Source organism: Polypterus senegalus, chromosome 3 (assembly GCF_016835505.1).
Source record: "Polypterus senegalus isolate Bchr_013 chromosome 3, ASM1683550v1, whole genome shotgun sequence".
NCBI classification, from domain to species: domain Eukaryota; kingdom Metazoa; phylum Chordata; class Cladistia; order Polypteriformes; family Polypteridae; genus Polypterus; species Polypterus senegalus.
This window is the reverse complement of record NC_053156.1, coordinates 178,660,615-178,686,168: the sequence shown is the minus strand read 5'-3', so window position 1 is coordinate 178,686,168 and position 25,554 is coordinate 178,660,615. Positions and strand designations below refer to the sequence as shown.

Sequence of the window (25,554 nt, the reverse complement as noted above, 5' to 3'; positions counted from 1 at the left end):
TTGCCTTGTTTTTTTGGGATAATCATTTTTCGTCCCTCATTTCAAAGATGTGGAGGTGGGATGACTGTAAATTACTTATGAGTGAATGTAGGTGTGAATATGAGTGGGTTTTGACAAAGAATGGTGTCTTGTTTAGGTTTGGTTCCAGCCTTTTCCCCTATTATGTAAAGATAAGTTGTTAAGATGTTGATAGGTGGGTTCAAAAAATTAATGTATGAGCATTTTTACGTGAGTCTTTTAAATAGATTAACAAAGGATAACTGTTATGATGATGTTTTTGCTGTTTATACTATAAACTACATGAGGATAATATCTATCATCATTAGTGGTTACTCATAGCCAGAATAAAATCCACTATTGTTTTTGTGAGATTTTTTTTATCAGCAAATGACCCAATCATCAAATCAAACTGGAAATGTGCACACACAAAAAAAAATCCAGGCGCACAAAACTGTGCAATACAGACAGTGATGTAGCAGATGCTCTAAACTTGCATTATTCTGAGGTCTTTACATGTGAGGAAGTGGATAACCTCCCAGTGGTAAAAGGGAACACTAAGGCAGTACTGACCAATACAGATATTGTAGGGGGAGAAAATACTGCTCAAACTAAATAGGCTAAAATCAAACAAACCATCTACATAGGAGTTGGTTCTAGCATATCATTTAAAGTGCACATTACAAAGTTATCAAAATCATGTTTTTTCCATCTTAAAAATGTTGGGAAATTAAGGTGTTTTCTAAATAAGCAAGATTCTGAGAAATTAATTCATGCATGTATTTCTAGTAGGATTGATTATTGCAATTCAGTGTTCACTGGATGTTCAAACTGTTCTTTATACAGCCTCCAGTTAATCCAAAATGCTCCTGCAAGAATTCTTACAAGAACAAGAAACACATAACTCCTGGTTAAATTTAGGGCAGATTTCAGAATCCTCCTTTTAACATATAAAGCCTTAAATTGGCAAAGTCCAGCTTACTTGTCGGAACTTATCATGACTTACAAACCAGAACATATATTAAGATCCAAACCTACATGGCCCTGTGTGAAAAAGTAATTGCCCCCTGCACCTAATAACTGGTTGGGCCACCCTAAGCAGCAATAACTGCAATCAAGCATTTGTGATAACTTGCAATGAGTCTTTTACAGCGCTCTGGAGAAACTTTGTAGGTTTGGATTTTTTTTCTCCCTAAATAATAAAAACCATCATTTAAAAACTGCATTTTGTGTTTACTTGTGTTATATTTGACTAATGGTTAAATGTGTTTGATGATCAGAAACATTTTGTTTGACAAACATGCAAAAGAATAAGAAATCAGGAAGGGGGCAAATAGTTTTTCACACCACTGTATATTGTATTGAGGATAACTTGTGTTCTGTTCTGTGTATTGTATTGTATTTACCTCCTTTTTTTGACACCCACTGCACGCCCAACCAACCTAGAAAGGGGTCTCTCTTTGAACTGACTTTCCCAAGGTTTCCTCCATTTTTTTCCCTACAAGGGTTTTTTTGGGCATTTTTCCTTGTCTTCTTAGAGAGTCAAGGTTGGGGGGTTGTCAAAAGGCAAGGCCTGTTAAAGCCCATTGCAGCATTTCTTGTGTGATTTTGGGCTACACAAAAATAAATTGTATTGTATTGTATAGAGGGTTATGGTGCAAGGAGCATAGAGTGCTGTTCCACAGGGGTCAATACTAAGGCTGCAGCTATTTTTAATATATATATATATATGATTTAGTTAGGAATATAAGTAACAAGCTGGTTAAATTTTCAGATGATACCAAGCTAGGTAGATTGGCAGATAATCTAGAATCAATTGAATCATTAGAGAGGAACCTAGACAGCATGCAGACTTAGGTGGCTTTGTGGCAGATGAAATTTCATGTAAGTAAATGCAAAGTACTACATGTAGGAAGTAAAAATGTTAGGTTTGAATACACAATGGCCGATCTAAAAATCGAAAGTACACTTTATTAGAAGGATTTAGGAGTCGTACTGGACTTGACACTGTCAACTGTCAAACACTGTTCAGAAGCCCTTTAAGAAGGTTAACAGAATGTTAAGTTATATATGATGATGTGCAGAGTACAAGTCTAATGATGGTGCTCAAGGTTTATTGCACACTGGTGAGGCATCATCTAGAGTACTGCGTACAATTTTGGTCCCCAGGCTATAAAAAGAATAGCAGCGCTAGAAAAACTTCAGTATAGAATTCTGATTCTAGGGCTACAGGGCATGAATTATAATTTAAATTTAAAGACCTCAGCCTTTTCAGCTTAAGCAAAAGAAGATTAAGAGAAGATATGACTGAAGTGTTTAAAATTATGAAAGGAATTAGTACAGTGGATCGAGATATAATGTTATTTTAAAATGAGTTCATCAAGAACACTGGGAACTGAGAAACATGTTAAGGGTAAATTTTGCACAAACATTAGGAGGTTTTTCTTTACACAGAGAACCATAGACATTTGGAATAAGCCACCAAGTAGTGTAGGAAATAATGTTATTTTAGAAGAATTAAATGGATAGAACTGGTGAGCATTGTAGGTCTGAATGGCCTGTTCTTGTCTGGATTGTTCTAATGTTTTCCTGTTCTAATGTTCTAATTGCATTGTAGGTTAATACATACTTTAAGTTTCCTGCTTCATTTGCTGTTAGCTTATTTTCCCTAAATTAGATCTTTTTAAAAATACTACATATGAACCCAAAAGAGCCACTTGCCCATATAAGCGATGTCTCATCTGTCTCAGTATTCTCAGTATTCAAAAACTAAATTCTCACTATTTCAGCACAAACCATTTGTTAAATCTAGAGGTATGACTGTTCCAAATAAATTTCTGTTCTCTGACCTTCATTTTTGGTAGTGCTTTTATAAAGCCTTTTCTAGTAATTTTACATTTTAGGTGTCCTGTTGCAGCAAGTGGTGCCATTGTTACACCCGAATGTGCCTTCGAATGAATAAACTCAATGCCATCAGGATCCAGACCCTTTTAAAATCATAAAACAATACTCTACACAGCAGTATATCATAGATTTACCCAGTAAAGGGCTGTTGACCAATATTCCTAGTCAGATGGACTTCAGCTATCCTCAAAGGCTTTGGGCGAATGCTAGAGTTCTAATTTAGCATTTAGGCAATTAAGTCAGTCAAGCTTATTTGTTTAGCTCATAGTTAAGTTGTCCTGATATCTAATTCAGATTCCTTTTGAAAGTTAAGATTTCCACTTCAATTACAGAGTCACGACTCTGTACTTACTTCCTTATATCTGCGTATCTTTACATGAAAAAGCGCTACGTGCATTCCACCTTAAATACTTGATTCTGTATATAGCTTAAAGAGGTTTGCTTAAATTCCTAATAAAATAAAAAGCACCTTTTACTTAAGAATATAATTTAGTGATTAAAGATCTAATTAAATTAAAAATATTATCAGGGTGTATGAAAAATATTCCTGATCAGTGAGAGAGCAACTCCATGGTAACAACAAAGTGTACCAACTCATCCAGCCATTTTCTGAACTAGCTTAGTCCTTCATGAGTTCACGGTGGAGACATGCCCTATTCCTAGATAGATAGATAGATAGATAGATACCATTAGGCATTACAGTATAAAGGCATTTTCCTGTTATTATAAAGGAGCCCAAGTCTGCTAAATAACTGGTTAGCTAAAATTACTCACTGCTATTGTGACCGTGTGTGTGCAGAATATTCATAACAGCCAACATTTTTGTCTTCATTTTCTCTTCTGCTACTACCTCCAGAAGAGTGTGTCCCATAACTGAGACTGCCTTAATTAGCTTGTTGATATGGTGGATCTCTCTTTAAGTGATGTTACTGGCCCAGCAGACAACAGTATAGAACATTGTACTGGCCATTACAGAGTTGTAGAACATATAAAGTTTGTCACTATACATATTAACGGAATGCAATCTCCTAAGAAAAAAAGAGTCTGCTCTGCTCTTTCTTTTAACGTTCCTCTGTGTTACTAGACCAATTCGGCCTGTCACTAATTTGGATGTCCGAGTAATATGTAGCAGTGCACCTCCTCCACACACACTCCTAGAGCCTCCTAGTTTAATAACCATTTAGCCATACAGAAATCATGTAGCTATATGATAAAAAAAAACATATTAAGGAAAATTACTGTGCCATAAACCATACAGCATTTTTAGACTGTATTACTTATTTGGGATAGGTAACAAATATAATAACTTTAATAATGAAGGATCTTATGCAGCACATATTGACAACATTTTGGACTCAGCTATTGGCCACTGAAGCAATGGAAAAAGATGCAAACATACTCTAAACAGATTTGACAAAACAGACAGTAGAGCTTTTGATTTGTTAAAGGAAGGAAAAGTGAGCTTTGAATATGGTAAATACACCACAAATGGAAACAATGTAAATGGAAACAGGCTACAGGAATATTACTAGAAATGCCAAAAGATATGGTAACACATTCAAATCCCATGTCGCTGGCTGGAAATTTTGTGTGAACAGGAGAAGCCCATCAAACCTATCAATTTAAATAAAATGAGTGGCTTCCCAAGATTTATGGTGTAAGGTTATGTTTTCTAATAAAATTTCATTACAGACCTAGTATATCATAAAGCACTGAAGAAATATTGTTTAGAAATAATTACCTTTAGGAGTACTGTTCTTGGTATAATGTAACTGAAATGTTCAGTTTTCCAAAATATCCTAAATATAAGACTTTTACAGACTTATTTTAAAGACAAGGCTAGGATTTTATTATAGGCAGAGACTTTTTAATGATGACTCCTTTTTTAAACTGTCGATATGAAGCATATGACAAAATCTTGGATGTACTGATTCTGGTTTCACTTACTGTATAAACTTAAATTCCAAATATGAGCTAATCATGCAATGCACTAATTACTACTGAACATTCTCTCATAACATAACATGCATGAACTTATTTAGTTAATTTCTTGGTTGCAGAAGGCAAGAGCCTATTCTGGCAGCACTGGGTGCAAGGCAGGAAACAGTCTGCAGGGCCCAGAGCACACAGCCACTATTGCAGTTACGCAAGGGCCAATTTGAAAGCAACAATTTACCAGTGTAAGAGTAAAATGCAAACAGATATGGTGAAAACTCCAACTCTGACAATGACAAGGTGCAGGATTAAAGTATTACTGGATTTCTGTTACTCTTGGTTTTATTTTTAAGTCAAGCTCATATAAATAAATGATGCCCTCATTTGTTTCGACCACCTGAAACTAGCACCTTCTGTAAGTCCAGTTGGATGAAGGAAAATATACCAGGCATTATGATGTATATTTTTCTTTCTACTTATTCATATCCACACTACTAAAGCTACTGAGGAAAGTAATGCAACCACTTGACTACTTGAGTTTTAGCCTGAAAAAAGGGGTAGCTTTTACTCGACTATATTACTGGTAATGCTTCAAAATACATGTTACATTGGTGCCTTTACTAGTCAGTTGCTCCAAAATAACAAAATCTTAAATAACACTTTGTTTAGTTTTAATGTGACTTACAAAGCACCCATGACAACTAAGAGTGCATTTACAAACCACTTACTGTTATGTAGCAAGAATCTAACCAAGGAACTGGTTGTGTAATATAAATATCATTGTATAATGACCTTAAAACCCCTATTTTGAAAAGATGATACATGATTTATGTAGAATGATGAATTCTGTTTCAATGTTTGGAGGAAGAGAAGTTTATTTTTTTACATACCCAAAATTTCTTGAAGTGAATGGCTAATACATAATTTACTTTGCTGATTCATTATGAAGATTAGACTTTACTCCATCATTCTAGACTTTTGTACTGAACAAACAACAATGTTGTCTTCTCATATGGTATAGAATTTTAATCAAATGAAAGAGGTGCCAGTGCTTTAAACCTAAGAAACTGGCAAACATTTTAGCTTTACATGTATAATTTTTTTTAAATATTGCATATATTAGTTTTTAAAATAATGTTATATTGCACTATCTGCAGAAGCCAGGTTTGACGAGGATAAGCTTGGCTCCTGTTTCATTGTCTCATGTAGTTCCAGCTCCACATATGGTGGTTGTGCCAATAGAAAAATGTTCAACAAGGGTATGAAAGTGTCACGGTCACTGGATTCTAGTCTATATGGTAACAGTAGAGCCATGTGGTTGCTGCTCAGCATGACGCCTTAATTAATCACTTCTTTGGGTTGGACTTGCTTTGTTTTGCAAAACACCTACTTTTTGGGCAAAATAACATCATAAGTGTACTGACTACGTAGAGACAAAGTGCAAGAAATTATCGTAGTTTGGTTCTAATGACAGTATTGATCACAGTACGAAACTTAGATCCCTGATGATATACTAAATTGCAAAATAAATGCTGTACAGTATAAAGTTGTGCAGAGAAAAAAAACAAAAACTAAGCCAATCGAGCAATTACTGTCGCACTGTGTACATTTTCTTCATTAACTTTCATCTGGGTGAATATACAGTACAAATATCTGTCACTTAATGATCGATGAAATCAGTGTTCAAATTACAACTTTTGTAGCACTCTAGTTTGCAATGGAAAACACCTGGAAGCAAGCCTCCAGCCTCATTCTGATTTCCAGTTGGTCCTGATGTTTGAGGAAGAGTGGCATAAAAGAGTTTGTTTGATTTAGTAAACTTCTAAAATATTCTTAAGTTTGGTTAATTATTATATGCAGGAGTTCTGTGTTAACTGCTGAAACATCCATATACAGTATATATATATGTGTGTGTGTGTTTGAAATGTACACACACACATATACATGAGTGTATATAGCATAAATAAGCAAATTTGTAAAAATGAACATATTCAGGATATAAAAAGGCCTAATGGATAGATTATGCTTCAATTGCTGTACAATAAAAAGCATGGGCAATTTCATCATAATTGGATATTTTATATAAATTTTTCATGAAACGAAGACAGACGTTTAGTGGTACAGAAGTTATACTCACTAATCACAGCTAAAGTTAATTGCAGCATATTGCACTTTGATTAGCACATTAAAACAATGATAACTGTATAAACCTCTATGTGAGTATGTATACAGTGGTGTGACAAACTATTTGCCCCCTTCCTGATTTTTTATTCTTTTGCATGTTTGTCACACAAAATGTTTCTGATCATCAAACACATTTAACCATTAGTCAAATATAACACAAGTAAACACAAAATGCAGTTTTAAATGATGGTTTTATTATTTAGGGAGAAAAAAATCCAAACCTACATGGCCCTGAGTGAAAAAGTAATTGCCCCTTGTTAAAAATAACCTAACTGTGGTGTAACACACCTGAGTTCAATTTCCGTAGTACGCCCAGGCCTGATTACTGCCACACCTGTTTCAATCAAGAAATCACTTAAATAGGAGCTGCCTGACACAGAGAAGTAGACCAAAAACACCTCAAAAGCTAGACATCATGCCAAGATCCAAAGAAATTCAGGAACAAATGAGAACAGAAGTAACTGAGATCTATCAGTCTGGTAAAGGTTATAAAGCCATTTCTAAAGCTTTGGAACTCCAGCTAACCACAGTGAGAGCCATTATCCACAAATGGCAAAACATGGAACAGTGGTGAACCTTCCCAGGAGTGGCGGCCGACCAAAATTACCCCAAGGCGCAGAGATGACTCATCTGAGAGGTCACAAAAGACCCCAGGACAACATCTAAAGAACTGCAGGCCTCACTTGCCTCAATTAAGGTCAGTGTTCACGACTCCACCATAAGAAAGAGACTGGGCAAAAACGGGCTGCATGGCAGATTTCCAAGAAGCAAACCACTGTTAAGCAAAAAGAACATTAGGGCTCATCTCAATTTTGCTAAGAAACATCTCAATGATTGCCAAGACTTTTGGGAAAATACCTTGTGGACTGATGAGACAAAAGTTGAACTTTTTGGAAGGCAAATGTCCCGTTACATCTGGCGTAAAAGGAACACAGCATTTCAGAAAAACAACATCATACCAACAGTAAAATATGGTGGTGGTAATGTGATGGTCTGGGGTTGTTTTGTTGCTTCAGGGCCTGGAAGGCTTGCTGTGATAGATGGAACCATGAATTCTACTGTCTACCAAAAAATCCTGAAGGAGAATGTCCGGCCATCTGTTCGTCAACTCAAGTTGAAGCGATCTTGGGTGCTGCAACAGGACAATGACCCAAAACACACCAGCAAATCCACCTCTGAATGGCTGAAGAAAAACAAAATGAAGACTTTGGAGTGGCCTAGTCAAAGTCCTGACCTGAATCCAATTGAGATGCTATGGCATGACCTTAAAAAGGCGGTTCATGCTAGAAAACACTCAAATAAAGCTGAATTACAACAATTCTGCAAAGATGAGTGGGCCAAAATTCCTCAGAGCGCTGTAAAAGACTCATTGCAAGTTATTGCAAACGCTTGATTGCAGTTATTGCTGCTAAGGGTGGCCCAACCAGTTATTAGGTTCAGGGGCAATTACTTTTTCACACAGGGCCATGTAGGTTTGGATTTTTTTCTCCTAAATAATAAAACCATCATTTAAAACTGCATTTTGTGTTTACTTGTGTTATATTTGACTAATGGTTAAATGTGTTTGATGATCAGAAACATTTTGTGTGACAAACATGCAAAAGAATAAGAAATCAAGAAGGGGCAAATAGTTTTCACACCACTATATATACAGTATATTCATAAAGTGTTGCTAATGAAATAAAATTTTACTGAAACAGCTGAAATGAGTCAAACTGCCAAAGCAATTTTATGTGCATTGGGAGCTGCTTGAATAAATGTTACTTATGAAACTGAAAGTTCAAACCAAGGACTTAATGAATGTGTGAGAACTAATTTACTAAAACACATTTGTGAAATTAAAAACACTAATAATGGTTGCTGCATGAATAATACATTCAACTTTGGTGAAATGATGAACTATAAAAACAAATAGGAGTATAAAGACAACATAAACATATATTCATTTAACTTCTATTTTGGAAAGAAATATGCTTTGGACTAGGTTAGCACTGGCACAACTATAATTAAATTCATCACCGATAATTAATATTTTAATGTATTCATGCATGGAAAATAAGCACAGAACAATAGTATAACATAAAAAGAGAAACTTCACGTAATAGATAGATAGATAGATAGATAGATAGATAGATAGATAGATAGATAGATAGATAGATAGATAGATAGATAGCACTGTATTTGTACACCTGGGAAATTTAGCTAATGTGGGTAGAGATTTGAATCACTGACAAAACAGCCAGGTAAATGTCAACACCTGGCAAGGTTAACCAAGTTAAAGTTGGACTTAATATGAAGAGATACGAGAACTGTCTTGGGCATCCTGTCATAGGGGCATACCTTCAGGATGGCCACCTAGGACTATCCAAACAGGAGCATCAAAATGAGTGAAAAGTTCTCATTTCAGTAAACTCAAACTCCATTTGGTGATAGAGCACTTGAGCTGATTCAAAGGCCAAGCTCGATATTCACTAACCTTTAAGGTGATGCCAGATTTGGAGAGCTAAGTGGTAGTGCAGCTTGCATGTTTGACATGCAGGAAATGCAAACAAGCAATTAATTGGCATTATGAAGGTTGGGGTTCTCTTAAACCACACTTCTTCTTTAAGGGGATATACAAAATAACTAAAAATGTTATTATTTTATTTAAAGACTACAATAACCCCTTCATTGATCTTAACAAGGAGTATATTCACAATTGTCCTTTTGTCCCTTAGCCCTTTTTCATTTTACAAACAAGACATTTCCAAAATCAACATTTATCCATTGGAAAAATGTTCTTAAACACTTAGTTTTTCTTGGCATAAATGTAGTTTATATTACTTTTTATACTTTCAACACACTTCACTTTAAAGTATTACTCTGTGTAATTTATACTTTCCTATAATAAATAAGCATGCTAATAAAACTCAAAAGTGTTTAGACTAAATAATTTAAAAATGGTCATAAAAAGGTTAACATAAAACAGGGTTTAAATACTATGAATAAAAATACATTTGAGGTCATAGCAGCTGAAAAGTCAAAGCAACAGTAATAACTACAAAAACTATAGCTTCATGCCTGGTCATTATTAATTTTTAAAAAGTAAATCATTTATTTATTTTTTAAGCAGGGAGTGCTTACTAAGTTTGGTCAAAGTCAGTTCATACAGTAAATCATAAAATCTTCCAGTCTAATAAAAAAATCACAATATGTTAAAGTATGTCAGTATATAGAAGAAAATAAATGAATGAAACAGCAGAATTAAGCAGAACTCAACTGTTATAAAGGCAACTCATTCTGCTCTAAATAAATGGGTTCTTTTATTGTTGGAATAGTTTTGTCAACTGAAACAGAAAGCTTTTCTAATATTATTCATCAAGCAAAGGTTAAGCCACTTCCTAAAAGTATGAATAAAAAAACAACTCAGTTTTGACAACATCTGTAAAAATAATATATACTACATGAGAAATGCAGATATGGCTTAAAATTAAAGCAACAGGCTCTGAGGTAATATCTTTTATTGCTAGTGTTTAATCATAACTTAAAGATTTTAGAAGCTTCACTATTTGCATTTCATCTTCATCTTCTACTCTACTGGTACACTCCATTAACATTCAATACAGAACAATAAATGTATCCAATATAGAATCAAAAACTACTGAGAGAAATATATTACACTTGAATAAGTGAAAAGAATGTGTTATCATCACTTTCAAATAAATAACAGTTTGTTTGCTCTAACATGGAACTTACAGCATTTCACCTGCTCATATCTCTCTATTATAAAAAAAATCTTGGAAGGAGACGAGACGTGATTTTCTCAGAGACACTTTCAAGTCCCACAAGACTAGTCTTTGTGCCAAGAGATTTAACCACGCCCAGAGCCGGAAATAAAAGACAAAGAGTAGATGACAAAGTAGAATGTCACAAAGAATTCAAAAACATAGGTGCGATACACATGCAGAGCAAGTTAGAGCTAATGGAAGTATGAAAATTCAAAAGTCTCAAAAAAAGGAAAGTAAAGATCGCATTAGCGCAAATAAACGGAAATTATTACTCAGTGATATAATGGAACAGCGAAAAGAGATCGGATATATTCTTTGTATTCAAACTTTAAGTTGGAGACTTGTAGATCGTTTAATTCGTGTTGCCATCAGGGAAAAAAAAGTAGTGTTTCTTCCCAATGAAGAGGCATCTTCGTGAGAATTAAAACATTTGCTGTTTGGTGAAAGTGAAATTCCGCAAGAAGTTGCTGGCGCAAAGTGCAGACGGGTTGGACTGGTGAGTGAAGCGAGCAGGGGGCAAGCCCCCTAGTTTTAATTGTAAAAAAACTAGTGAAGTTTTAAGATCTAGTCCTAGGAAGTTAGTGTTAATGTTAAAGTCACACAAGTATTTGCTTGATTATAATGACATACAAGTTTTATATAGATACAGAGATAATGGAAGATTTTGTTTTATCCCCTGTAAGCTAGCAAGTTAACGGAACCTTCCTGATACTCAACTTAAATTCTGATGTAACAATCAGTCAGTTAGATAGAAACATGGGCTGCTAGATAGTTGAGATATGTTTGCAAATGTAAAGGTAAAGAAGCATACAGTTTTCTGACTGTACATATCAATGATAGTAACTTAAAGAAACAAAGAGGATGTGTTTGGGAGGTGGCAGTTCACAAGCCACACGCACACTCAGACTAGGTCAGTTTACAGTCTTTGATTAACCTGACATGCATTTTGGAGTGATTTTTAGAACATCATAGTACAGCTTGTATTATGTCCTGTTATATTAGACCTCTTTTGAAAAATATTACCAAACCTTCAGTGTTATTTAGAGTGATGGAATATTTTTATGGCAGTTTGGCTAATATTTAATATTTCAACAATTAAATAAAGAGGTAAAATTTTACAATAAGTACAGAATATATATTCTTACTTAATTCTTCCTAAGGTTTATAAAACCATACACATACTGTATAATCTTCTAATACCATGTAAATAGGAAGATGAGGATCTAGCCCATAGTGCAATGGACTGGATCCCTGAAAGAAAAAATAGAAGTAGAAGTCTCCCTTGTATTACCTGGCACAGAATGCTCATACAGAACCTCCAGAACCTGAGCATGGACTATAAGGGCAGCAAATATCACGCACAACAGCAGAAGTTTGAGAATGCTAGCTCCCCTATACTGCAACTGGAGTAGAAAGTACCAAGGCTAAGATCAATATACAGGTACATGCTTCTGGTAAAGTCATACAGCTCAGACCTAGCATGGACTTTATCCAAGCAGTTTTGTGCAATTTTTTGTAACATTATTCTGTCACAAAGAGGTATTTAGTGACAATTCTTACAAGTGGATCTAATGTTTAAGAATGTTGATATCCATCCATCTATCCATTATCCAACCCGCTATATCCTAACTACGGGGTCTTCTGGAGCCAATCCCAGCCCTTGTACTAAACTATGGAATCATTTTGGTTGGCTTCATTTTGTTAAATAAAGAATGTGAGTTGACAGTTAACAATGTAATGATGTCAGCAATATTTTTCATTCTCATTTATTTAAGGATATAATTTTCCACCCTTAACATTTTTTAGCATAATTATTTTCATTTTTTTTTAATGTATTTTTATGCTAGAAATTGTTATGCTTTATGGTGGGAAAATGGAGTAGCTGATAAAGACCATTGTGTTCAACCCTGTAATCATAAGGTTAATCAAGTCTTCACATAGGTACACAGTTTAAAGATTAAGATTAATGTAAAGGTATAAAGGTAGGTTGTTGCATAGGAGATATATGATAATATTGGATAGAGTTTGCATGTTCTCCCCGTGTCTGCGTGGGTTTCCTCCCACAGTCCAAAAACATGCAGGTTAGATGCATTGGTGATCCTAAATTGTCCCTAGTGTGTGCTTGTTGTGGGTGCGTGTGTGTGTCCACCCTGCGGTGGGCTGGCACCCTGCTCAGGGTTTGTTCCTGCCTTGTGCCCTGTGTTGGCTGGGATTGGCTCCAGCAGACCCCCTGTGACCCAGTAGTTAGGATATAGCGGGTTGGAAAATGGATGGATGGATGGATCTTTCTAATTCTTTTTCTGAACCCAATTAATACACTCTTAAACTCTCTCATGTCTGGTAAATTTACAGTTGCCAATTAACCTAACATGTAAGTCTTTGAAATGGGAGGAAAATCAATGCAGACTAAGGAAGACGGTGTAAAATTCAAAAAGATAATGGCTGGCCATAATTTTCACTCAGGACTGTAGTGCTGAGTTACAGAATCACTAACTGTGCTACTCTATGTAAAAGGGTGTTTGTAATAATAAAGTAAAAGGAAACCTATTGTATACAACTTAAAAACATCAATTATGTTAACAGAAAAAAAGAAGTTCTGGCAAACTCCACACACCAGAATCCAGGCCTTTGGAGATCCTAGGCAGTAGTGATAACCACTGAACCACACATTACATACATCCAATAGTCATAAAACACAAAATACAGAATACAACACATACGTTTTTAACGTTTTAATAGTTTCTGTAGAATCTGAAAAGGAAGAAATAAACATCCCTATACCTTACGTCTGTGTTAATTTTTTCCACCTATGCCTTATTATTTTTTTGAAATTCCCTATTATTTTTTTAGAAACAAGGCCCATTGTTTTGCAAAAAAAAATAAATAAAAACAAACATGTTTTCTTTTGATTTTTAGTCAGATTCAAATATTCCAGATAAGTCTGACTGAGACATTCCCTCCAGAAAGAAAAAGTCAAACCGTGACAAACAGCGTGTTCTGTTCCACTTAGTAATTTCTAAAATTGAATCATCGAGTATAAACTGGCATTTGGGAAATGGCCAATATCAGATTTAGGAAAACAGGAGATGGGAATCTGCATGCTTGGTCAAAATAAAACATATTAGTAAGATTTAAGTTATCACATTATGGTATGATGAATAAATCATACATCAGAATGACATAAAAATTCAATAGAAACAGTTTATTTTATCTGATAGCAGATTATTATTTCACTGCCAGAAAGATTCTGGCAAGCACAAGCCTATTCCACATTGAGGCATATTAACCTTATTCCCAACTTATATTTGGAAAATTCTTTAAATGATTCCAGCCATGCATTTCAAAAATAAATACAGATGGACTTTGATAGAATTTAAACAAATCCATACCGCTTTACTTGCAACCATTAGGCCTATGTATTAACAAATAAAGGTAGCATATAACGAAAATGATGTGTTGATATTTATTTTTCAAAATATTTAATTGGTATCCACAGTGCTTTTATGGAAACTGGATTGTTCATTATAGGAAGCACAATAAGCAAGAAAGACAGAAATGGCAGGCATCATGTTAACATCATCAGCATAAGCTGTTAATGCTTCTGAGGGGCTACATGTGGGGATCAGAGACAAGAGCTGCAGTTTCTAACACCTTGTCACTTTTCTGTTGCTGATTAACCACTTGTTCGATTTACTACAAGCTTTTCCACCTACTATATTGATATTATTTGACTTCTTTCAATATTGCAGTGTAACACCCCTACTATACCATTGCATTATGAAGATGAGCACACCACTCTACAAATCTTCTTCTATGATACGCTACTGTGGCTGTTCGTTTGTCTGTCCAGGATTTTAAATCACCTGTAGCTCGCAAACCGTTTCACCTATTGACTTCTACTATCTGCTTTCTGGGTGATGATTTTTATTACTCTTTTTATTTTTATTTTATTGTAGAATCAACTCTCAGTGCAGTGCGGCCTAAGCGTACGGGCGCCGTTCTCATTCCCTACCACCTTCGCTAATCGTTCTTGAGGCAGATTGAAGACTTAAGTGTCAGCTTAAGTGAAAAATGAAAGAAAACTTACTAAGTAATTGCAACACAAAAACTAACTTGATCAGTTTTAACGCAAAAAGATGCCGATGAAAGAAGAGAAGCAGCGAGCCGCTAGGGTGGAGAAAAGAAGAGCTGTTCAGGAAGCAGCAAGCGCATCAACCTCTGAGCAAACGAATGCTAAACATAGAGAGAGAGAGAGTATGAAAACTAGGAATGCTCAAGTCAAGTGTATTCACTGCACGTTATTGTGCAGTACGCCATTACTGATGTTTTATAAAAGGTAATAAAGTTGATAGAGGAAGTTCAACCTATTTGGCATACAAGCTCAATATCATACTAGCCAGAAGCACTGTAGGTACTAAATCCAGTTTTTACCCCTGTTCCAAAATCAAAGCTAATTCATATTAAGGCCCATCTTAGGAGTCTTTTCAACATACCTGTACCTGATGTGAGTTCAGTGGCATGAATTATTAAATCTACATTTTCATTTCTGTAAAGCACTTCTTCACTAACTAAACCCACTTAATTAAATGGAGCAAAGCCAGAGCATATCTCAGCAGCACTGGATATAACGCATGAAACAATGCAGAACAGATTCAACCTCGATTTGTGAGGTGGTAGCCCTGATCAATAAATTATTTAAATAGTTTAAAATGATGTGAAATTTTGTGAGAAGTGTCTAAATATAAAAATATAATGTAACAGTCAGTAACAGCCTTTTATGTTAGAGTGAAAAGGTGTCATGTTGCATTCTTATGATCTGCTTTTAATTCCATGATTTGAACAACAAAAGTAAAAGGTGCTGACTCATTGCGCCTTCTGTAGGTAGACTGCTTAGATAAAAATTATTATGTCATTATATAGGACTACTTCTTGAAATATCCAGTTTGTACAAAAGTTTATAAATTTGTCATTGTCATAATATACAATTAAATGATGTTATGTGCACTCCATGTGGTGCACTGTCAGTGGTGTCATTGTTATTTATGATGACATTAGGCTTAGGGGTGTGTTTGTTCTGCCATATCTCAGAAAAAGAAGAGGAAGATGAAGAAGAAGGATGGATTGTAAATTGTAGTGTATAAATAAAACTTACTTTAAAAAAGGGTGTGTTTGTGTTTCTGTCTCAAGTAAAACCATTTCCCTGATCATCAGCAATAATTAAATTTTAGTCATCACCAGGAAAGCTCCCTTATTTCATTCCTTTTTTTCAGAATTATCATTGAATGAGAAAAAGCCACATAGTAAGCCTGATAGGACTGTCAAATTATTAGTATAGAAATTCAAGGCAATGGGGAGAAAGACAATCCCTGTGTCACTACTGTCTTTGTTCTGATAGTGGAAGACTGTCCAGCACTTGACTTCACTCATTGCTGTCTATCTGATAGGAAATTGTTAACTGTGCATAGAGCTGCTAATTATTGATTCAGTGCACAAGCGCTATATCCTAGACAACATGTAAATTACATATTTTAAACATGGCAATACTGCTTTTTTAAATGGCAGATGTTATGAAACTGCGACACTAGAAAAACCCACAACTAAATTCTTAAACAAGTTTCATAACCATCCATCCATCCATCCATCCATCCATTATCCAACCTGCTGTATCCTAACTCCAGGGTCACGAGGGTCTGCTGGAGCCAATCCCAGCCAACACAAGGCACAAGGCAGGAACAAACCCCGGGCAGGAAACTGGAGTACCCGGAGGTAACCCACACAAACACAGGGAGAACATGCAAACTGCTACCCACTGTGCCAACGTGCCGCTTTTCCATATCCATAAGGTCTGAAAATACCAAGCTGCAACTAACAGAGGGCCAAACCATTGAAAGTCCAAATCATTAGTTCCATCAAAGCACGGACTTTTAGAAGAGGTGAGAAGAAAATTTCTTTAACAGGGACAAGGCAAGATGGAAGATAAACAAATCTAAAAGTAAGTTATTCTCGATGCTACTATTGCTCCTTCAAAGAACTATTCTGAGTTTCTTTGTATTTCATACAGTCCATACTGTTTGGGTTATAAACATATCTGTTTCCATTTTACCTTCCACCATGTTATTTACTCTCCAACTCACCCAATTGTTTCTGACTTGAAAAGGCTGATTCCCCCTTCATTGCTCTTTTCCACAGCTGGTGCTGTGACACCATGCAGTGATACCTGTGTGTATGTGTATGGCAATGACCTAGCATTGCACTGTTTTGTTCATAATCAATGACAACATTTGAAGCAGTAAACATTAAAACATGCAAAATAAATATATAATGAACAGTAAAACAAAATATTATTATGTATGTTATGCAGTTCACACTCATTTTGAACTGGTTCCGATAACAGCTACAATGGATACAATACAAAAAAACATGGTGGGTAGGGCAGTAGTCCACTACACTCATACATACACACGTCATTCCTCATATGGACAATTTTGAATTAGGTATAATGCAGAAAGCCTTTGGGGTGTTGAGGGAATACCCCATACAGGACAAAGTGTCTCCACAGAGACAGCAAGCAAGCCAGGACACTTATATCCCCGTTTGGGGCCTGCTAAATATTATAAACATCTTCAGGTCTTCAGCAGAGTAATTGATGAATATTTAAGTAATTAACATTTTCAACATTATATTGAATGAGGAAAAACTTGCATAGCACTGTTGTTCCCTTCCTTAAAATCATTAAAAGTAAGTAGCTTTGACAGTATCAAGTATAAATTATATAAGTGATTACATTTTCATACCTGAATCAGTCTGTTGAAGTTACTTGCTGTCTCTTTTAAAACATGCAGCACACAGATTAAAAGAGCCCATATCTGAGTCAAAAAAGAAAACATCTGCCCCCGTGTTAGTATAGTTAAAATGATTTCCACAGAGCAAAGTGAATATCCGACTCAAGCCACAGCCTGCTTAATAACTTGTCCAGTCAAGTTAGACAATTAACCACAAGTCTTGGTGATTCCTTCTTCAGTTTTAAACTCCCAAACTCAGAATGATGATTGTTGCTATTTTCAGAAAACACTGACCTCTGGATTAAGAGAATCAGTTTCACAGGATGTTCTTGTGAAAAGAGCAATGTTCAGTAAATTCAGTTCAATCCTAAGAAATATGAGACAGCTAAGCAGAGATCAAAAGGACAGAATGCAAAGAAAATAAGGTGTGCTTTTTCATGTATTATTTTTTTTTATCAATTTAAGCAGCAAACATAAAAAGTTCTTTTGTAGTCTGGGGCAAGCCGCAACCTATTTTATGCATGCGGTGTCTTATGCTTTCACTCAATTTATAATGTTTATACTGACTCCTACAATCCCGTGGTCAGCCTTTTTACATTTAAAATGTATTTAAATTATTTTCATTCTTGTTTTCCACAGCCCAGGTTTAAAAAGAAATTTGAATATTTTCCGGTCTCATTTTTCCCATGCTGACTGTAAAAGCCAATACAGGTTATCACTAACTAGTGAATTCCATACAGATCTTTTGTTTTTTAACAAAGATGAAAATTGGGCCTCATTTTTTAAATACTTGAATCAAAATAAAATACTTTGTAAAACATTTTAAGAAAAATAATAACTAAAAAACTCAAATTTAAACAGTCACTCAGTATGTGAACATAACATGTCACCAAAGGCTGTATCAGTTTTAAAATAATGCATTTTGTTGTTATTTTTTGAGTATTACCTAAGTTATCATAGCATCCTGGTGTATCACTAATGCTACTGTATATACAGTAACATCTTTACTGGTGCAGTCTTCATTGACAACAACTCTTACACAGTTAGCTTAAGAAAAATATAATTAACTGTTAAATGTAACATTTTATAGCACTCTGTGCTACAACACAAATCATACCTGGTTAACTGTGTTGGAACATACAATCACTGGCCACTTTACTAGGTACACCTTGCTAGTACTGGGTTGGACCCACTTTTGCCTTCAGAACTGCCACAGTACTTCGCGGCTGAGGCCGGAGTTATACTTCACACGACACGACACATGCTGCAGCAGACGCTCCTGCTACTCAAGCGTTGTAGTGTTTATACTTGCACGCGTACTTTAAGTAAATCTGGAGGAATCCACCAGGTGGCAGTGCGAGATATTATCACGGTGAGAACATGTTTGGCTTCTCTGTGTAGTGAATTGCCTAGAACACTCATTAAATTCCAATAACACCTTACCGCAATATCTCTGAAAAGGATGTTTATTGATTAAATCCATAAATCCAGGGATGTGTCCATTCCAGCAAGCATTGGGCACGACTGAGAACAATCCCTGGACGAAGTCTCAACTCATCGCAAGGTGAATACAAGCACACACATACACTAGCGTCATTTTAGCGGCACCAAATCCCCAAATCTGCATATCTTTGGAAGGAAGCCGGAGCACAGTGTGGAATACAAGCAGGAAATACCAACAACATAACTCCCTGCGAGACAGCAGTGCTATCGCTCCGCCGCCGTGTCACCCCCATGTGTGTAATTATTAACAGTATTCATTATTTAAACTAAATTATGTGTAAAGTGTAACATACACACTTTAATGCATTCCATCATGAAAGTGATATCAAATATAAATCTAAAAATACTAAATGTGCAGAGGGTTGGAATATCATACATTTAATTTGTTCTGTGTGGTGATCTATTGCTGCTTGCCGCAGCTGTCAGGTCCAAGAAGCTCGTAGCGATTAAAAACTGGGATGACGTTTACGACCTTCTGCTTTAATGATAAAGTAAACTACGAGGTTAAAGTGGACAATTTGAGATTAAAGCCGAAATTTCCACTTTAATCACAAATCACGTTTTCACCGTGTCCTTTATTTTTTTCTCAGTGGCACAAATACAGCGCTATACATTATGTTGCTGTTGTGAAGTTGCAAAAAAAAAAAAAAAAAAAAAAAAGACGGCACAAAGAAGTTATGTGAGACTTTTAAAATGCATCGTGTCATTACGATCGGGAATATGCAACGCTTGAATATAAAAGCGCCACGAATGCATCTGCATGTCGGCATTTTGCTTCACCACATCGAACCATTCATAAAACAGTGAAGCACACACATTGATCCCCGTAGGATCTGCACAGAGGCTTTCTGTCACATGTAGATAGTAAACAGAGACTCTGACGTCACATTCCGACTTTTAGCACACTGCGCCCCCTGACTTTTTGCTGGTACTGCAACTCGCGCACATGTCGCGTTAATTTCTGAGGACCTGCTCAGAGGACACGTGAAATGAATGCTGGGAACGCGTGGCAGCCATGATGCGGGCGCATACGTGTTCTGAGCGTGAAGTATAAATCGGCCCATAGACTCAACAAGGTGCTGGAAACATTCCTTAGAGATTTTGGTCCATGAAGACATTATACCATTAGTTGCTGCAGATTTGTTGGCGGCACATCTATGATGTGAATCTCCCATTCCACCATATTCCAAAGATGTTCTATTGGATTGAGATCTGGGGCCTCATGTATAAATGGTGCTTACGCACAAAAATGTTGCATATTCCCATTTCCAAACTGACTTTGAGATGTATAAAAACTAAACTTGGCGTAAAGCTACACACATTCTCACCCCAGCCTTACTCTGTGTGTGCACAAGGTTCCATTCGGTTTTGCAAACTGATGACACCCAACGTGAAAATAGTACTACTGTTCCTGTGTGGTTTCTCATTCTTTTTTAGATTCAGATCTTTTATGCAGCTTTATCAAATACAGTAAACCCCCAAAATTCACGGAGGTTACATTCCTAGAGCACCCGCGAATTGTGAAAAACCGCAAATTTTGGATGTGGTTAAAAAAATGCCTATTTTTCATAGTTTAAACCCTAAATATGCCCCCAAAACACTTTAATTTAATTTAAAACTGAGCTTAATACATTACCTAAAAATAAAGAACTGCTATGTCTCCCGCAGTGCTAGAATGTAAAATACCGATGTTACCACTATATGTACTGTAATTCATGCAAGCGCGTTTTCATTGCCCGAAGCCTTAGAAGGTGCAGGGCGTTTCGGTGGCATCTAAGGGCTTTAACCCTTAAACTGCCACATACTTGGGGGTTAATGCATAACCTGGACACCAAATACTTTTTTCCTGCACTTTTTAAGTAAACATCACAATTCACAAGGAAAAAGTTAAATTTTCATGCAAAGAGCATCACAATTAATGTAACACTGATCATTTTACATACTGCTAATAAACTGTAAAACTATTTAAAAAAACTACTGGAACAATATGTACAAGGTGCAACTGACACCATGGATAAAATTCAGTAAATCACTGAGCCAACTGCGCTTGAACTGGCTGCACGCAAGCACACAGAGGTAAGCGCTGATGCTTACAGGCTAATCTAGTGCAGCAGTTCAATCTCTGGAATAGTGAGGCTGCAGTGCTACAGGGTGTCACGCTTGGGTCACAGAATTGCACAGAAACCAGGAGATTTTAGACACAGGAACTTTATTCAAACACTTCAAACAAACATGTCTCTTTCAGAACTAAAACGAGCTCAGTATGCAGTTAGTTATTGATTAAACAATAGGCAAACATCATAGGGGAGCACAACCCCCAACAGGAGCAGAGAATGGCTGGGGGAGGAGAGAGAAATAAAGCAATCAGCCAAAAAGGACAGGTGCTGTTCAGGCTTTTAAGTAAACAGAAAACATAAGAACACTCAGCTGGAGATTTATCACAGTCAATCAGCAGCAAGGAGAAATGAACAACGCTATAGGGGTCCGGTGCAGCTAAGATTCACACCGTCGAGAAGACGGTGATTTATTTATTTTTATGGTGGAGATTCCAGGGATGCATCCAGCATTGACCTGACCCACGCGCACTCACAAACAGAGACAAAAACAAAGCAAGCTGGTAAACAAACAGCAAATAAAGAATGTAATGAAAACAAATGAAAAAGAAAACAACAATACCACCCCTGTTCCCCTTACAGCGATTACACATTAAATACAACAAAGCAGAAACAAAACACACACAGTAAATCATGAAAAAGTTCATGAAAAATGGCAACGGATGCACTGTAATGATGAAAATAGATAGTCCTGAGATCCGCATGTTGAATGAGAATATACAGATAGTCCTACTGGTAGTTCCTGAAATGGTGAAGACGGGTGGATGGGTTCAGGAGCGCTCCTTTCTTTGCAGGATGGCCATGAATCCACTTACAGTCCTCATGTACACAGGCAGATGGCAGACAATCCAGATGCACAAAACAATCCAGGACAAAATGAATAAGTACAGGTAACCCAACAGAAGGTAGACAGACAGGAACTTGAAACACAAATTACAAAAACTTTTTTTTTGCTTTTGGTCACCGGACCCCTTTTTAAAAGCCGCGCTGACATCCTTTGATCCCAACAACCCCAGCACCCACAACAGAAGACCAATCAGAGCCACAGCAGGGACTGCTGGGAGTTGCAGTTTCGGATTCTATTGGCTACTTTCACCATCCCAAACCTTGTTTTCCACTACAGTTGCTTCCTGTTCTCTCTACAGTGCACTATTGCCAAGATAAAAGCCATAAAAATTGTGGAGGATATTTGCGGTTTCTGCTAACAATTATTAGATTGTGGGGGTCTACTGTACACTGAAATTAATTTAATTTTGTTAATAAATTGAAGGCATCTGACTGTAATCAACCTGTAACAGCATAATGATCCACAAAATGACAAAACTATTCCAAATACCATAGCTGCTTTAGCATTGTTACTCTCAGTGCACCACTCAGAGTATTTTAACCCACTGTATCTGAGTGTGGAATCACAGATGTACAGCAGCTGACCAGAAAGCTCTACTGCGGGCAGTGTCGAGAGCACCGAGGATTATCAGGATACAGCATCTAGCATACATTGCCTTAGCCATGCACATAGTCTGTTTGAACTTCACCCATTTGGCAAATGCTTCAGAGCCTTTCCTGCACAAACCACGAGTTTCAGAAACAGTTTCATCCCAAGACATTCAATAAGTCCATCAAGTGCTCTGGGTAGAACTATTTGAACTTAGAATTACAATTACCTCACTGTAAACTTGCACTACAGTTGTAATATTGCACAACCTGAGCCACTTTATGAACCATTTGCGCTATCTGTACTATATGTATAGTTACTTATGCTTTCATATTGTATATTTTTCATTTTTTTATTGTATCATTATTATTATTATTATTGTTTTTTAAATTTAGAGGATTTGCATATTGAATCTCATTGTACCATACAATAATAATAAAGGAATTCAATTCAACAGAAGTATTTACAGATGATGACTGGCTCGATTTGGATTTCCAAGAGCTATCTTCTTGGAGCTCTTGATATCACTTTTAGGATGAAATGCCTTAAAGTATGTATATTACATTATACAGATAATTTTTTAACTTCATTTAGATAATGTATACTGTTAATAAATGTGTGGGCATGGTGGCGCAACAGTAGCGGTGAGCTAGTGCCCCGTCCAGGGATTAGTCCTGCCTCGTGCTGCAAGCTTGTTGGGACTGGTGCAACCCTTGATAGATAGATGGATTTAATAATTTAACAGGTATTATGAAGATTTTTCAATGTTCCATAAAAAATGTTTTGAAGAATTGTTGTTCTAAGCTTATGGCTGGTTTTACATTTATTACAGAGCTTATATTGTAGTGATTGGTTACATGGAGAAAGAAAAGGAAGGACAGGAATTGGGGGTTGGTACGTTGACAGACACAGTACTGCTGCAATAAATTATTTCATCAAAGGTCCCGCATGTCCCAGCAAGCATCTTGTGGGAGGCAGGAACTGCCACTGCGCCACCATGTCCCCATATTTAATACACGCTTTAATGCATTTCGTCATGAAAATATCAAGTATACATCTTGATGTATTTAGACAGCTGTAATATCATGAATGTAATGTGTTCTAAGTGGCGATCAGTGCCGTAAGAGAAAGCTCGTTTAAGAAGCACGTAGTGATTCACACACATAGAACACATAGAATACAAAGCATTTACCATGCTACTTTAGTTACGATGGGATATGAGAAACTCTACTAAATTAAACATTGATTGTAAGATGAAGTTTACAGCATTCCATTTTAATGACAAAATAAACTACGAGATTACAGTGGAAATTTAAAAATTAAAGTCGACATTTCAACCTTTTTTCTTCACTGTGTCACTATTTTTTTTCTTTTTTCTGTACCCTAATACGCTTCTGTTTGACACGAAGATGGTGGTCTATGAGTGACCTTTTCACAGCAACTTTGATATCCGACCACTTTTTTTTATTTTGAGCACTGTGCAACTTTCTAAACTTGAACTTCAAGTGTCTCCACCACTCTGTATCTCTCGATCAACTTCCTTTTGTTGTTTACTTCACTGCTTAAGCCAACAAGTAGTATGTTTTTCCTTGCCTCCACTTCGAATTTGCTGAAATTCTGTTTTTTCACATGCTTTTGCCATTGTCTTTTAAACAAACACTGAATGGGGAAAGTAATATTTATATTGATTTGCATATTAAGATATGCAAAATTCTGGGAGGAGTCGGGGTGAGACTGCAGGCGCGTGCATGTGCTTTAATTTTCATGCTGACCAGGATTTATGGAGCTGAAGTGTGTGGAAGTTGGCTTATGCACAATTTTGTGCATCTGAATTTTTTTATATTTACACACATTTCTACTTTTGTCCATACACCATGTTTTAGTGTGAGTTCTACGCAAAGCGTTATGCATGAGGCCCCTGGCGTTGCGTAAATGTTGCGTAAGAACATTTCTACATTCAAATTGCGATGTATAAAACCTAAACTTGGCGTAAAGCCACGCACATTTCCACGGTACCTCATACCCTGTTGTATGCAAGTTCTGCGCTCGGTTTTGCAGACTGGCGGCACCCAGCGTCAAAGCAAAGCTACTGTTCCTGTGTGATTTATGTTTCTTTTTTAGATCAACATCCCTGACGCGGCTTTATAAATACACTGAAATTAACCGCATATTGTTTATTAATTGAATGCATCTGATTGTAATTAACCTGTAACAATATAATGGTCCATGGAATGGTCAAACTATTCCAAATACCATAACTGCTTTAGCGACGTTACTCTCACCCTGCTCCATCTTCTTATTCTTCTTCTTTCAGCTGCTCCCGTTAAGGGTTTTCTTCTTTTTCCAAATTACTCTCACTGCATCACTAGGAGTATTTTTTTATCACTGTATCTGAGTGGAGAATCACAGCAGCAACTGATCGGAAAGAGAATTATCAGTATACAGCATCAAGCACACTCTACCTAAGCCACGGCAAAACGTTTCAAAGCCTTTCCTGTACGGACAGAAACAGTTTCATCCCAAGAACTATAAACGCACTCAATCAATTGCTCCTTGTAGAACTGTTTGTACTTATAAGTACAATCACTCCACTGTAAACTTGCACTACAGTTATAATATTGCACAACCTGCGTCACTTTATAAAGCGCATAAATACATATGATGACGATATCATTTTTAAGATGAAAAGCAGCAAAATATGTTGATTATATTATGCAGATAAAACTTTAACTTCATTTAAATAATCTGCATTGTTAATAATTAAACATGTGAGGACATGGTGCCGCAGTGCTAGCAAGTTCATGTATTGTTCCTGCCTTGCGCTGTATATTTACTGAAGCTGGCGTGACACTGGAAGGATGGACAGATAGAATAATTAAACATGTTCTATGAAGATATTTCAATGTTCCTTAAAAGTTTTGAAGAATCGTCAT

At 36.3% G+C, this 25,554-nt stretch overlaps 1 protein-coding gene across 2 annotated transcripts in view; it reads right to left on the bottom strand.

Annotated features, from left to right (window-relative positions):
- Positions 1-25,554, bottom strand: part of LOC120525711 (inositol-trisphosphate 3-kinase B-like) — a 160,674-nt gene that overhangs the window by 27,006 nt on the left and 108,114 nt on the right. The gene's annotated exons all lie outside the window — the stretch shown is intronic.